At 39.8% G+C, this 15,195-nt stretch overlaps 1 protein-coding gene across 48 annotated transcripts in view; it reads right to left on the bottom strand.

Annotated features, from left to right (window-relative positions):
* Positions 1 to 15,195, bottom strand: part of NCALD (neurocalcin delta) — a 478,889-nt gene that overhangs the window by 193,113 nt on the left and 270,581 nt on the right. For 44 of the 48 annotated variants that reach the window (XM_069600434.1, XM_069600472.1, XM_069600435.1 and 41 more), the window contains one exon: positions 8,924 to 9,011. The exons of the other annotated variants lie outside the window; for them this stretch is intronic. The gene's annotated coding sequence lies outside the window, so the exon portion shown is untranslated. The remainder of the gene's footprint in view (positions 1 to 8,923; positions 9,012 to 15,195) is intronic. 48 annotated transcript variants of the gene reach the window in all.

Raw genomic sequence — 15,195 nt, 5'->3', positions numbered from 1 at the left:
AAAGTGAAGAGGAGCTAAAAAGCCTCTTGATGAAAGTGAAAGAGGAGAGTGAAAAAGTTGGCTTGAAGCTCAACATTCAGAAAATGAAGATCATGGCATCCAGCCCCATCACTTCATGGGAAATAGATGAGGAAACAGTAGAAACAGTGTCAGACTTTATTTTTGGGGGCTCCAAAATCAGTGCAGATGGTGACTGCAGCCATGAAATTAAAAGACGCTTACTCCTTGGAAGAAAAGTTATGACCAACATAAATAGTATATTCAAAAGCAGAGACATTACTTTGCCGACTAGGGTCCGTCTAGTCAAGGCTATGGTTTTTCCTCTGGTCATGTATGGGTGTGAGAGTTGGACTGTGAAGAAGGCTGAGCACCGAAAAATTGGTGCGTTTGAACTGTGGTGTTGGAGAAGACTCTTGAGAGTCCCTTGGACTGCAAGGAGATCCAACCAGTCCATTCCAAAGGAGATCAGCCCTGGGATTTCTTTGGAAGGAATGATGCTAAAGCTGAAGCTCCAGTACTCTGGCCACCTCATGTGAAGAGCCACCTCATTGGAAAAGACTCTGATGCTGGTAGGGACTGGGGGAGGAGGAGAAGGGGACGACCCAGGATTGGATGGCTGGATGGCATCACAGACTCGATGGACATGGGTCTGAGTGAACTCCAGGAGTTGGTGATGGACAAGGAGGTCTGGCATGCTGCGATTCAGGGGGTCGCAAAGAGTCAGACACGACTGAGCGACTGAACTGAACTGAACAAGAAGGAAAGGCCTTCCTTTGTGGCTCAGATGGTAAAGAATCTGCCTGCAACAGAGGAGACCTGGTTTCAACTTCTGGGTCAGGAAGATCCCCTGGAGAAGGGAATCGCAACCCACTCCAGTATTCTCATCTTGAGAATTTCATGGACAGAGGAACCTGCTGGCTAGTCCATGGGTCACAAAGGGTTGGACATGACAGAGTGACTAATCCTTTCAGGAAGGAAATCTGCAGTGAGAAATCAACTGGCCCTGAGATCACAGACCCAGAAGAAAGACTTGGACCTCCCTGACAGTGCAGTGGTTAAGAATCCTCCTTGCAGGGGCGGTCTGAAGATGGTGGAGGAATAGGACAGGGAGACCACCTTCTCCCCCACAAATTCATCCAAAGAACATTTGAACGCTGAGCAAATTCCACAAAACAACTTCTTAATGCTGGCAGAGGACATCAGGCACCCAGAAAGGCAGGCTATTGTCTTCGAAAGGAGATGGAGAAGTCTTGAGGCTACTGTAAGAATAAGACTGAAAACCAGAGGCAGGAGGCTTAAGTCCAAATCCTGAGAACACCAGAGAACTCCTGACTCCAGGGAGCATTAATCAATAGGAGCTCATAAAATGCCTCCATACCTACACTGAAACCAAGCACCACCCAAGGGCCAACAAGTTCCAGAGAAAGTCATACCACACAAATTCTCCAGCAACCCAGGAACATAGCCTTCAGCTTCAATATACAGGCTGCCCAAAGTCACTCTAATAACATGAACATCTCAAAACTCATTATTGGACACTTCAGCACACTCCAGAGAGAAGAAATCCAGCTCCACCCACCAGGACACAGACACAAGCTTCCCTAACCAGGAAACTTTGACGAACCACATGTCCAACCCCACCCACAGTGAGGAACCTCCACAATAAAGAGGAACCACAAACTGCTAGAATATGGAAAGGCCACCCCAAACCCAGGATGAGATGGCTGGATGGCATCACGGACTCGATGGACGTGAGTCTGAGTGAACTCCGGGAGACAGTGATGGACAGGGAGGCCTGGCGTGCTGCGATTCATGGGTTCGCAAAGAGTCAGACACGACTGAGCGAATGAACTGAACTGAACTGAACTGAACCCCAAACACAGCAATATAAACAAGATGAAGAGACAGAGGAATACCTGGCAGGTAAAGGAACAGGATAAATGCCCATCAAATCAAACAAAAGAGGAAGAGATAGGGAATCTACCTGATAAAGAATTCCGAATAATAATAGTGAAAATGATCCAAAATCTTGAAAACAAAATGGAGTTACAGATAAATAGCCTGGAGACAAAGATCGAGATGATGTAAGAAATGTTTAACAAGGACCTAGAAGAAATTTTAAAAAGTCAATATATAATGAATAATGCAATAAATGAGATAAAAAAACACTCTGGAGGGAACCAACAGTAGAAAAACGGAGGCAGAAGATAGGATTAGTGAGGCAGAAGATAGAATGGTAGAAATAATGAAACAGAGAGGAAAAAAGAATTAAAAGAAATGAGGACAACCTCAGATACCTCTGGGACAATGTTAAATGCCCAAACATTCAAATCATAGGAGTCCCACAAGAAGAAGACAAAAAGAAAGGCCATGAGAAAATACTTGAGGAAATAACAGTTGAAAACTTCCCTAAAATGGGGAAGGAAATAATCATCCAAGCCCAAGAAACCCAGGAGTTCCAAACAGGATAAACCCAAGGTGAAACACCCCAAGACACATATTAATCAAATTAACAAAAATCAAACACGAAGAACAAATATTAAAAGCAGCAAGGGAAAAACAAAAAATAACACACAAGGGGATTCCCATAAGGGTAACAGCGGATCTTTCAATAGGAACTCTTCAGGCCAGGAGGGAATGGCAGGACATACATAAAGTGATGAAAGAAAATAACCTACAGCCCAGATTACTGTACCCAGCAAGGATCTCATTCAAATATGAAGGAGAAATCAAAAGCTTTACAGACAAGCAAAAGCTGAGAGAATTCAGCACTAGCAAACCAGCTCTCCAACATATGCTAAAGGATCTTCTTTAGACAGGAAACATAAAAAGGGTGTATAAACTCGAACCCAAAACAATAAAGTAAATGGCAATGGGATCATACTCATCAATAATTACCTCAAATGTAAATGGGTTGAATGCCCCAACCAAAAGAAAAAGACTGGCTGAATGGATACATAAACAAGACCCCTATATATGTTGTCTACAAGAGATCCACCTCGAAACTAGGGACACATACAGACTGAAAGTGAAGGACTGGAAAAAGATATTCCACACAAATAGAGACCAAAAGAAAGCAGAAGTAGCAATACTCATATCAGATAAAATAGACTTTAAAACAAAGGCTGTGAAAAGAGACAAAGAAGGACCCTACGTAATGATCAAAGGATCATCCAAGAAGAAGATATAACAATTATAAATATATATGCACCCAACATAGGAGCACCGCAATATGTAAGACAAATGCTAACAAGTATGAAAGGGGAAATTAACAATAACACAATAATAATGGGAGACTTTAATAACCCACTCACACCTATGGATAGATCAACTAAACAGAAAATTAACAAGGAAAGACAAACTTTAAATGATACAATAGACCAGTTAGACCTAATTGATATCTAGAGGACATTTCACCCCAAAACAATGAATTTCACCTTTTTCTCAAGCGCACACAGAACCTTCTCCAGGATAGATCACATCCTGGGCCATAAATCTAACGTTGGTAAATTCAAAAAAACTGAAATCATTCCAAGCATCTTTTCTGACCACAATGCAGTAAGATTAGATGTCAATTACAGGAGAAAAACTATTAAAAATTCCAACATATGGAGGCTGAACAACATGCTGCTGAATAACCAAAAAATCACAGAAGAAATCAAAAAAGAAATCAAAATATGCATAGAAACAAATGAAAATGAAAACAAAACAGCCCAAAACCTATGGGACACTGTAAAAGCAGTGCTAAGGGGAAGGTTCATAGCAATACAGGCTTACCTCAAGAAACAAGAAAAAATTCAAATAAATAACCTAACTCTACACCTAAAGCAACTAGAAAGGGAAGAAATGAAGAACCCCAGGGTTAGTAGAAGGAAAGAAATCTTAAAAATTAGGGAAGAAATAAATGCAAAGGAAACAAAAGAGACCATAGCAAAAATCAATAAAGCCAAAAGCTGGTTCTTTGAGAAGTTAAATAAAATTGACAAACAATTAGCCAGACTCATCAAGAAACAAAGGGAGAAAAATCAAATCAATAAAATTAGAAATGAAAATGGAGAGATCACAACAGACAACACAGAAATACAAAGGATCATAAGAGACTACTATCAGCAATTATATGCCAATAAAATGGACAACGTGGAAGAAATGGACAAATTCTTAGAAAAGTACAACTTTCCAAAACTGAACCAGGAAGAAATAGAAAATCTTAACAGACCCATCACAAGCACAGAAATTGAAACTGTAATCAGAAATCTTCCAGCAAACAAAAGCCCAGGACCAGATGGCTTTACAGCTGAATTCTACCAAAAATTTCGAGAAGAGCTAACACCTATCCTACTCAAACTCTTCCAGAAAATGCAGAGGAAGGTAAACTTCAAAACCCATTCTATGAGGCCACCATCACCCTAATTCCAAAACCTGACAAAGATGCCACAAAAAAAGAAAACTACAGGCCAATATCACTGATGAACATAGATGCAAAAATCCTTAACAAAATTCTAGCAAACAGAATCCAACAACAGATTAAAAAGATCATATATCATGACCAAGTGGGCTTTATCCCAGGGATGAAAAGATTCTTCAATATCTGCAAATCAATCAATGTAATACACCACATTAGCAAACTGAAAAATAAAAGCCATATGATTATCTCAATAGATGCAGAGAAAGCCTTTGACAAAACTTAACATCTATTTATGATAAAAACCCTCCAGAATGCAAGAATAGAAGGAACATAACTCAACATAACAAAACCTATATATGACAAGCCCACAGCAAACATTATCCTCAATGATGAAAAACTGAAAGCATTTCCCCTAAAGTTAGGAACAAGACAAGGGTGCCCACTCTCACCACTACTATTCAACATAATTTTGGAAGTTTTGGCCATAGCAATCAGAGCAGAAAAAGAAATAAAAGGAATCCAGGTTGGAAAAGAAGAAGTAAAACACTCACTGTTTGCAGATGACATGATCCTCTACATAGAAAATCCTAAAGACTCCACCAGAAAATTATTAGAGCTAATCAATGAATATACTAAAATTGCAGCATATAAAATCAACACACAGAAATCCCTTGCATTCCTATACACTAATAATGAGCAAACAGAAAGAGAAATTAAGGAAACAATTCCATTTACCATTGCAACGAAAAGAATAAAATACTTAGGAATATATCTACCTAAAGAAACAAACGGAGAAGGAAATGGCAACCCACTCCAGTGTTCTTGCCTGGAGAATCCCAGGGATGGGGGAGCCTGGTGGGCTGCTGTCTATGGGGTCACATAGAGTCAGACACGACTGAAGTGACTTAGCACCAGCAGCAAAGAAACAAAAGACCTACATATAGAAAACTATAAAACACTGGTGAAAGAAATCAAAGAGGACACAAATAGATGGAGAAATATACCATGTTCACGGATCAGAAGAATCAATATAGTGAAAATGAGTACACTACCCAAAGCAATCTGTAGATTCAACGCAATCCCTATCAAGCTACCAGCTGTATTTTTCACAGAGCTAGAACACATAATTTCACAATTTGTATGGAAATACAAAAAACCTCGAATAGCCAAAGCAATCTTGAGAAAGAAGAACGGAACTGGAGGAATCAACCTGCCTGACTTCAGGCTCTACTACAAAGCCACAGTCATCAAGACAGTATGGTACTGGCACAAAGACAGACATATAGATCAACAGAACAAAACAGAAAGCCCAGAGATAATCCACGCACCTATGGTCACCTTATCTTTGACAAAGGAGACAAGAAAATACAATGGAAAAAAGACAACCTCTTTAACAAGTGGTGCTGGGAAAACCGGTCAATGACTTGTGAAAAAATGAAACTAGAAAAAATGAAACTTTCTAACAACATACACAAAAATAAACTCAAAATGGATTAAAGATCTAAACGTAAGGCCAGAAACTATAAAACTCTTAGAAGAAAACATAGGCAAAACATTCTTGGACATAAACCACAGCAGGATCTTCTATGACCCACCTCCCAAAATATTGGAAATAAAAGCAAAAATAAACAAATGGGACCTAATTAAAATTAAAAGCTTTTGCACAACAAAGGAAACTATAAGCAAGGTGAAAAGACAGCCTTCAGAATGGGAGAAAATAATAGCAAATGAAGCAACTGACAACGAACTAATCTCAAAAATATACAAGCAACTCCTGCAGCTCAATTCCAGAAAAATAAATGACCCATTCAAAAAATAGGCCAAAGAACTAAACAGACATTTCTCCAAAGAAGACATACAGATGGCTAACAAACACATGAAAAGATGCTCAACATCACTCATTATCAGAGAAATGCAAATCAAGACCACAATGAGGTACCATTTCATGCCAGTCAGAATGGCTGCTATCCAAAAGTCTACAAGCAACAAATGCTGGAGGGGGTGTGGAGAAAAGGGAACACTTTTACGCTGTTGGTGGGAATGCAAACTAGTGTAGCCACTATGGAGAACAGTGTGGAGATTCCTTTAAAAACTGGAAATAGAACTGCCATACAACCCAGCAATCCCACTGCTGGGCATACACACTGAGGAAACCAGAATTGAAAGAGACACATGTACCCCAATGTTCATTGCAGCATTGTTTATAATAGCTGGGACATGGAAGCAACCTAGATGTCCATCAGCAGATGAACGGATAAGAAAGCTGTGGTACATATACACAATGGACTATTACTCAGCCATTAAAAATAATACATTTGAATCAGTTCTAATGAGGTGGATGAAACTGGAGCCTATTATACACAGTGAAGTAAGCCAGAGAGAAAAACACCAATACAGTATACTAATGCATATATATGGAATTTAGAAAGATGGTAAAGATAACCCTGTATGCGAGACAGCAAAAGAGACACAGATGTATAGAACAGTCTTTTGGACTCTGTGGGAGAGGGCAAGGGTGGGATGGTTTGGGAGAATGGCATTGAAACATACATATTATCATAAGTGAAATGGATCGCCAGTCCAGGTTCGATGCATGATACAGGGTGCTCGGGACTGGTGCACTGGGATTACCCAGAGGGATGAGATAGGGAGGGAGGTGGGAGGGGGGTTCAGGATGGGGAACACATGTACACCCATGGTGGATTCATGTCAATGTATGGCAAAACCAACACAATATTGTAAAGTAATTAGGCTCCAAAAAATTAATTAATTTATTAATTGTTAAAAAAAAAAATCCTCCTTGCAATGTAGGGGACACAATTTCTATCCCTGGCCTGGGAAGATTCCACATGCCACATGGCAACTAAGCCCATGTATCATAACCGCTGTGCCGGTGCTCTAGAGATCGTGCTCCACAACAAGAGAAGCCACTGCAATGAGAAGCCCATGCACTGCAACCAAAGAGTAATCCCTATTTGCCGCAATTAGAGAAAGCTGCAGCACTGCGACCAACACCCAGTGCAGCCATAAACATGTAAATAAATAAAAAATTTTTAAAAGAGAGACAGACTTGGATGCTTGAGGAGGGCCAATAGCAGACATACTGATTCTCCACACCGTCACATTAAGAGGAAGGGTCCTTATGTGGGATCATACACATGCTTTACAGTCTTTAGGGGCAAAAATACACATTTCTCTATTATTCTTTAGCTTGATATCACAATGATCCAAGGAATTAATGCAATGGCTACTACCATGTTTAGGGTTGTGATCCATAAGTACTTCAGAGTATCTCAAGTTGCCTGATTACTGCCAACTTAAAAGCATAATTCTTTCCTGGCCTTCAGGAGAAATGTGTTGACATTGAGGCTTAGTTATCAATGTTATGAGAAAAAAAAAACCAGTAGATATTGACTAGCTTGACTTCAAATATTTTATTGCTGTCCTATAGCTTTCATTAAAAGAACTGGCTTTATTCAATTTGGAATACAATTGGAAGTGAAAGGCTTTTCACTTTCACTTTCTCATTATATCCAGATGAGCTATGTTACTCATCTATTAATTAAACTATAGAGAGTTAATGGAGGATGAAGGAAATGGGATGAAAAAGAGCTAAATACATATAAGTTTCATTTATATTGACTTATCTCCTTTCCCTGAAATATCAGCAAAATACAAACTAAGGTTCTGTTCTGGCCCATGTTCACTTTAATGTATTTACCATTTGGTCTTCATACAGAACTATTTGGTCAAGTAAGTATTCATGCCTTCTTCGCAAACAGTCACAAGAAGCATTACCAGGGCTTAAGCCAAATTACCTTGTCTACAAACCTTGGCTGGCTCACATCTGGAGCAATTAACATATTTTGAAAATTGTCCAAGAAATTCATAAATCAATAGATTTCCCTTCCTGAAAAGCCAATTTCCTAAACAGTCAATGAGATGGCTTTTGAGACCCACACCAACTAAATAGGAAAGTAATACAGTTCCTATCTTAACAGGAAACTCATGATTGTGGGTGCTGCTGCCCTCATTATACCATAATAGGATTTCAAAAGAATCTTTTCTGAATTAAAAAATATTCCATCTATTTGCTGTGCAATATCCTCTTCAATCTTTCATACTAAATGATAGATATGGAAGTAAGGAGGGGCACATATTGTCCTTTTCTCCAGGAAGCAAGTCAGGTTTTTTATTTCATTATCCCTTCTTCTACTTGGTTTTTTTTTTTTAATTAAGTAAATTTCTATTTAATCAGAGTCACTACAGAAAAGAATTTTTTTTTAAGTAAAATGGTAAAATAGTTTTTGGTAACAGAAATTTATCTAGAGTTAAAAATGGAAATGCATCTTCATGACAAAGCTTTAATGGCAGATATAAGCTAGCATTTTCTATTTACCAAATACCAAAAACATTTAACACACACCAACTTAACCAGGATGCAACATCTTTGCATTCTGAATCATGATTTACACAGTTCAAAACCCAGGCATTTGAAAGGTTAAAAAAGTAACTCACAATATGCAGTCACGCAGCGTCCCGGGTCTCAGAGCCTTCCACAGCTGTAAGGACAGATTTGCTCGCCAGCAGTTCTCTGGCCCTGCAACTGAGATCACTCATAATTAATGAATAATTTACTTGAACACTTGACAGCTCAGTAAGCGGTTTGTGTAAGGCTGTTACTTTTACTTCTTCTGTAGTTGCCTTTGCAAACAGGAAACAGGAAACACACCTACAAGAACACTGACAGACCTCAGCCTAATTGGTCTTTTCTCAAAGAACTCAGTGGAGAGTCTTGTACCACAGACATGATATGTCCCTAAAAGAACAATACTCAAATCCTTCTATTGCAGAGTTTAAAATCTTTTAGACAGGTGCCATGCAGGCAATTTATTACAAGCATTTTAGTAATATTCAGGCCTTATGATCTTAATCCTGGAAGGACTATAAATTTTAATATATATAATATTTATAAATATATACATATCAACACATGTTTATATATAAGTACAAATATCTAATGCATTAAGCAATATATTATTTAAATATAGATTATTTAAAACAATAAGCAGCATATTAAAGTAATATATATAATTTTCCTGGAATATATGTGGAAACTATCATTTAGGAATCTTTTGTCTACATGTAACAGAAAACCCAGCTCAAAATCCCTTCAACAAATAAATAACAAAACAAGAAAATATTTTGGTTTATTGAGTTGGGAAGAGAAACCTGGATATAGGGCTGGTTTTAGGAAAAGAGTTTCACTATGTATATCTCTTAATTCTCTGCAAGTCTCTTAGCATGGTATTTTCTGTAGAGTGACTTCACCTTCTGGCTGCCTTTCCTCTTGGTGCAAACAAATAACTTCAGTGGTTCAAGATCACACATCCATCTTCCAAGAGGGCAGTGTTAGCGTGCTGCCAGTCTCAAGCTCTGAAGTCATTCTGATTGCCCATCACTGAATCAGTCACTGTACTTTGCTGAATGGCTTTAATCAAGCCTTATCCTTGTGAGAGGTTACAGCCTATCTCTCTCTCTCTCAGTAACTCAGTCATGTCTGACTCTTTTTGACCCCATGGACTGTAGCCCTGCCAGACTCTTCTGTCCATGGAATTTTCCAAGCAAGGATACTGGAATGGGTAGCCATCCTACTCCAGGGAATCTTCCCCTGAGTCTCTTGAGTCTCCTGCATTAGCAGGCAGGTTCCGTACCACTGGTTCCACATGGGAAGCCCAGAGATAAGGGTAGGAATTTCTAAAGAAAAATCACATGGAAGGGCATTCAGGTTACTAAGAGGAAGGGACAAGGGGGAAAGGAATATTGGAGGAAATCAACAAATGTCCACCATGACAATGTTTGGCAATAATCCAAAGACTGGTATTTGAGGATGTGTATCTATGAAAATACTGGATCTTGGGTTATCTAAAGATGTCTGAAAGAGAATGAGCTGAGGTTCAAGAGATATTGATTACCCAAATCTTTGCATCTAGTAAGATTTTCTATTAACATTATGTTTTTATGTCTCCTAAGAAAATAGTTTCAGAATTTCTCCACTTTGTTTATGAAACACATAAATAGTGTATAAAGTGTGCTTGCACACGATCTTCCACCTTGTTATTCAAACAACCCTGCTAGGTAGATAGATAACCCTGGTGGGAGCTTAGAGAGCAGGGTAGATATTGCGCTTAACTCTCCAACACTCAGTCTACTCTTTGTTCTAACTGGACCTTGATTTTACTCAGGGCAGCAATTTGCCCTGTTTAAACCATAGCTAAGGATGGGCAGGTGAAACACTTTGGGCCCTGGACATGTAAGCTGAAAGTACTAGGTAGAGCTTCTGGAACAGCTCTATTAAAGGGCTCTGGTGTTTGCTTTTTGCCCTTCCCCTTCCAATGCCTGAAACACCAATAAAATGCCAGAGGTGGAGCCATATCTGGCAATCACGGAGTGGCAAGTGTACCACATGCTGGGACGACCAAATTGAAGGAGAAGCCACTATACCGGGCCTTGTCTGCCTCCTCCTGGGCTATTAGATGAGAAAAACCTCTATACTGTTACGCCACCATAGAAGGGATCTTGTTCCGTGCAGCTAAACATACACCTATACAAAGAAGCTTAACAATCTGGTTATGACAGATCAAGGCTTAACCCCAGGTTTCTCAACTCTCTGTGTTGCCTCTCCATAAGCAGAATCCATACTCTGAATACCATACAAACAGGCATTTTAAATTTATGCTTTCTTTTTAACAAAGAGCTTGTTTAAATGATCTGAGTCATAGCTATGATGCCAAGAGGGGATTCTCTCACCACTCTTCTGGTTTTGGTTTCTTTAACTTTCTAACATGTAACACTCAAGCACTTGCAAAATTTCTAAGACAAGAATGCCTTAGCCGCAGAAAAACAAACCTAGGGTCATTTGACCAAAATTTCTTTCAAGACTACCTAAGGGAGAATTGACCATCTTCCCAGATTTAGCCAGGGATGAGTTTTCTCCCTAGACTTTCTCACTGACTTAGTTATTAAAAAACAACAGAAGACTTCTGGTGTCTGGCTCCATGTATAAGGAGCTTGGAAGTCACCACTCTCTCTTAACAACAAATAGAAATCAACAACTCTTCTTGGATTCACAAACCGCTGCACCCAAGATTGGAGAGACCAGCAGGGGAATACAGGAGTCTCAGAGACTTGCCAGCAGAAACCACCGCATGAAGCCCTGTACCAGGGAAAGAAAACCTGAACTTTGGTTGACTAATAGCTGGGGTCTCTGTGAGGACAACTCTGAGAGTTCAACACTGCAGGGGGACACAGTCATGATGGAGGGCAGTCCTTACACTACTGTGAGATTCCCACAGTAAATACCAAAGGAAAGTCAGTTCAGGTTTCTGGAACAGACTGGGTAAAAGAGCATTTTGAAATATGCCGGAGCACTCTGTTCTTGCCCTCAGGGGAAACTAGTTACCAGAGACTGACCTGCAAGTGCATACTCAGAACCCAACTGACCTGGAGAAGTGTGGGGCCCTAAATGGGAAACCTTAAAAAAGATGGGTTAGCTTTGGGGTGGGAAACTAAGATGGCACCTGGCCGAAGAGATCGAGGGTGGTCTATGTTAAAGTTTTTGATTGGCTCTCTTGATTTCCGTGCACGTGGACACTGCATGATCACAATAGACTCCTGTTATAATGAAGGCACATGATGATTTGACCTTTAACGAGATTGGTGCAACTATGGCATATTACAATCTGACCTTTAACGTGATTGGTGCAACTATGGCATATTATGATTTGACCTTTAACGTGATTGGTGCAACTATGTAAAGTCCCTCGCAAAACCCCCTGCTTGCCTATATAAACCAAGAGCTTGTGGCAATAAAGCGGAACTGCTCAGATGGAACCCCTGTTGCCTCTGATTTTCTCTCCCTCGACAAGGGGCTGGGTTGGCGGACAGCAGGCTCGCCTCTCCTCAGGACCCCTCCGCTTTGCTGAGGGAAGTTCCACTGCCTCTCTCTTTCTGCGGAGCGCCTCCTGCAGAGAAGAGCAATACTCAGCTCAGACTCCTCCAGGTATCCACTATGGGAGAAGGGCAATACTCAGCTTCAGACTCTTCCAGGCATCCACTATGGGAGAAAGCACTACTCGACTGCAACCCACTCTAGCCATCCTGTACCACCTACGTGAGGAGAAAGAGCTGAGAAACACTCATGAAGATCGCAGCCTAGAGCCACAGGCTCACCAAAATACTGAGTGAGACCTGATCACAGGATACATAGAATATTTCTTTTCCCTGAAAACTCATGACCACATTACTGAGAATCTATTTACAGCAGTTTCTTTTACTCACTACAACATGTCTGGCTATCAAGAAAAAATTACAAGGCTTGCCAAAAGAAAAAGAAAAAAAATGCCCACAGTTTTTTTAGAGACAGAGAATCAGAACCAGCATGGCTGGGAAGCTGGAACTAAAAGATAACAGAGCTCTCACGAAGGTTGGAATCATTTACTGAGCAGAAAGTCAAGGAGGAGCCACACCTAAAGATCAATTCCAGAGGGATTAAGGATTTAGCTGTGAAAAGCAAAATGTTAAAACCTGTAGAAGAAAATATAGGAGAACATCCTTCTGACCTCCCAAAGGGGAAAGAGTTCTTAAGGCACAAAAGAGCTAATCACCAAGGGATAGACTGATAAATTTGCCTGCTCTACTATCAAGATTTTGTTTTTCTAAAGGTACAATAAAGAAAGCATAAGACATGCCAATAAATGAGACAACTTTGCAACATATGAGATCAACAAAAGACCAGTATTCAGATTATATAAAGACATGTTACAAATCAGTAAGAAAAAGACAATACAATAGGAAAATGATCAACAGAGCTGACATACCATCCCAGAAGAGAATAATATGAATGGTGAATGAATGGTTTTCTTTCTTCCTTTCTGATCAGACTTTTATTTTCTCTTCTTACTTTATTGCATTATTTAGAACTTCTATGTTGAATAGGAGTTGTGAAAGAGGGCATTCTTACCTCGCTCCTAATCTTTGAGGAAAGGATTTCGTCTTCCACTGTTAAGTATGCTATTAGCTGCAAGTGTTTCATAGATTTTTTTTAAAAAATCAATTTTAGAAAGTTTCCTTCTATTCCAGTTTTTCTGAAAGCTTTTATTTTATCATGAATGGGTGCTGAATATTGTCAAATGATTTTTCTGCTTCAATTAGTGTAATTTTGATACTTTTTCTTTAGACTGTTTATATGGTAGATTACACTGCTTTTCATACTGAGTGATCTTTGCATTGCTAGAATAAACATCACTTGATCACAATACATGATTACTTTTGTATACTGCTGAATGCTATTTGCCAATATTTTGTTGAGGGATTTTGCATCCATCCTCATGAGTCATTAGTCTCTAGTTGTCTTCTTGTACTGTCTTTTTCAAGTTTAGTTATTAGAATTGCTTCTTATAATGAATTGAAAAGTGTTCCCTTCTCTGACATTTACTGGAAGAGATTTATAGAATTAATGTTTGTGAACCATGAACTTCCAGATGTTCAAGTTGGTTTTAGAAAAGGCCAGAGGAACCAGAGATCAAATTGCCAACATCCTCTGGGTCATCGAAAAAGCAAGAGAGTTCCAGAAAAACATCTCTTTCTGCTTTATTGACTATGCCAAAGCCTTTGACTGTGTGGATCACAATAAACTGTGGGAAATTCTGAAAGAGATAGGAATACCAGACCACCTGACCTGCCTCTTGAGAAATCTGTATGCAGGTTAGGAAGCAACAGTTAGAACTGGACATGGAACAACAGACTGGTTCCAAATAGGAAAAGGAGTACGTTAAGGCTGTATATTGTCACCCTGCTTATTTAACTTCTATGCAGAGTACATCATGAGAAACGCTGGGCTGGAAGAAACACAAGCTGGAATCAAGATTGCCAGGAGAAATATCAATAACCTCAGATATGCAGATGATACCACCCTTATGGCAGAAAGTGAAGAGGAACTAAAAAGCCTCTTGGTGAAAGTGAAAGAGGAGAGTGAAAAAGTTGGCTTAAAACTCAGCGTTCAGAAACGAAGATCATGGCATCCGGTCCCATCACTTCACGGCAAATAGATGAGGAAACAGTGGAAACAGTGGCTGACTTTATTTTTCTGGGCTCCAAAATCACTGCAGATGGTGACTGCAGCCATGAAATTAAAAGACTCTTACTCCTTGGAAGGAATGTTATGACCAACCTAGACAGCATATTAAAAAGCAGAGACATTGCCAACAAGGTCCATCTAGTCAAGGCTATGGTTTTTCCAGTGGTCATGTATGGATGTGAGAGTTGGACTATAAAGAAAGCTGAGTGCTGAATAATTGATGCTTTTGAACTGTGGTGTTGGAGAAGACTCTTGAGAGTCCCTTGGACTGCAAGGAGATCCAACCAGTCCATCCTGGGGGAGATCAGTCCTGAGTGTTCATTGGAAGGACTGATGCTGAAGCTGAAACTCCAATACTTTGGCCTCCTAATGCGAAGAGCTAATTCATTGGAAAAGACCCTGATGCTGGGAAATTTTGAGGGCAGGAGGAGAAGGGGACGACAGAGGATGAGACAGTTGGATGGCATCACTAACTCAATGGACATGGGTTTGGGTGGACTCCAGGAGTTGGTGATAGACAGGGAGGCCTTGCTTGCTGCGGTTCATGGGGTTGCAAAGAGTCGGACACAACTGAGACTGAACTGAACTGAACTGAACTTCTTTAAATATTTGGTAGACTTTTCCAGTGAAATCTTCTGGAGCTTTCTGTTTG

Source organism: Ovis canadensis, chromosome 9 (genome assembly GCF_042477335.2).
Source record: "Ovis canadensis isolate MfBH-ARS-UI-01 breed Bighorn chromosome 9, ARS-UI_OviCan_v2, whole genome shotgun sequence".
Classification (NCBI taxonomy): domain Eukaryota; kingdom Metazoa; phylum Chordata; class Mammalia; order Artiodactyla; family Bovidae; genus Ovis; species Ovis canadensis.
Note: the sequence above shows the minus strand (reverse complement) of the source record. Positions and strands in the feature narration are given on the sequence as shown.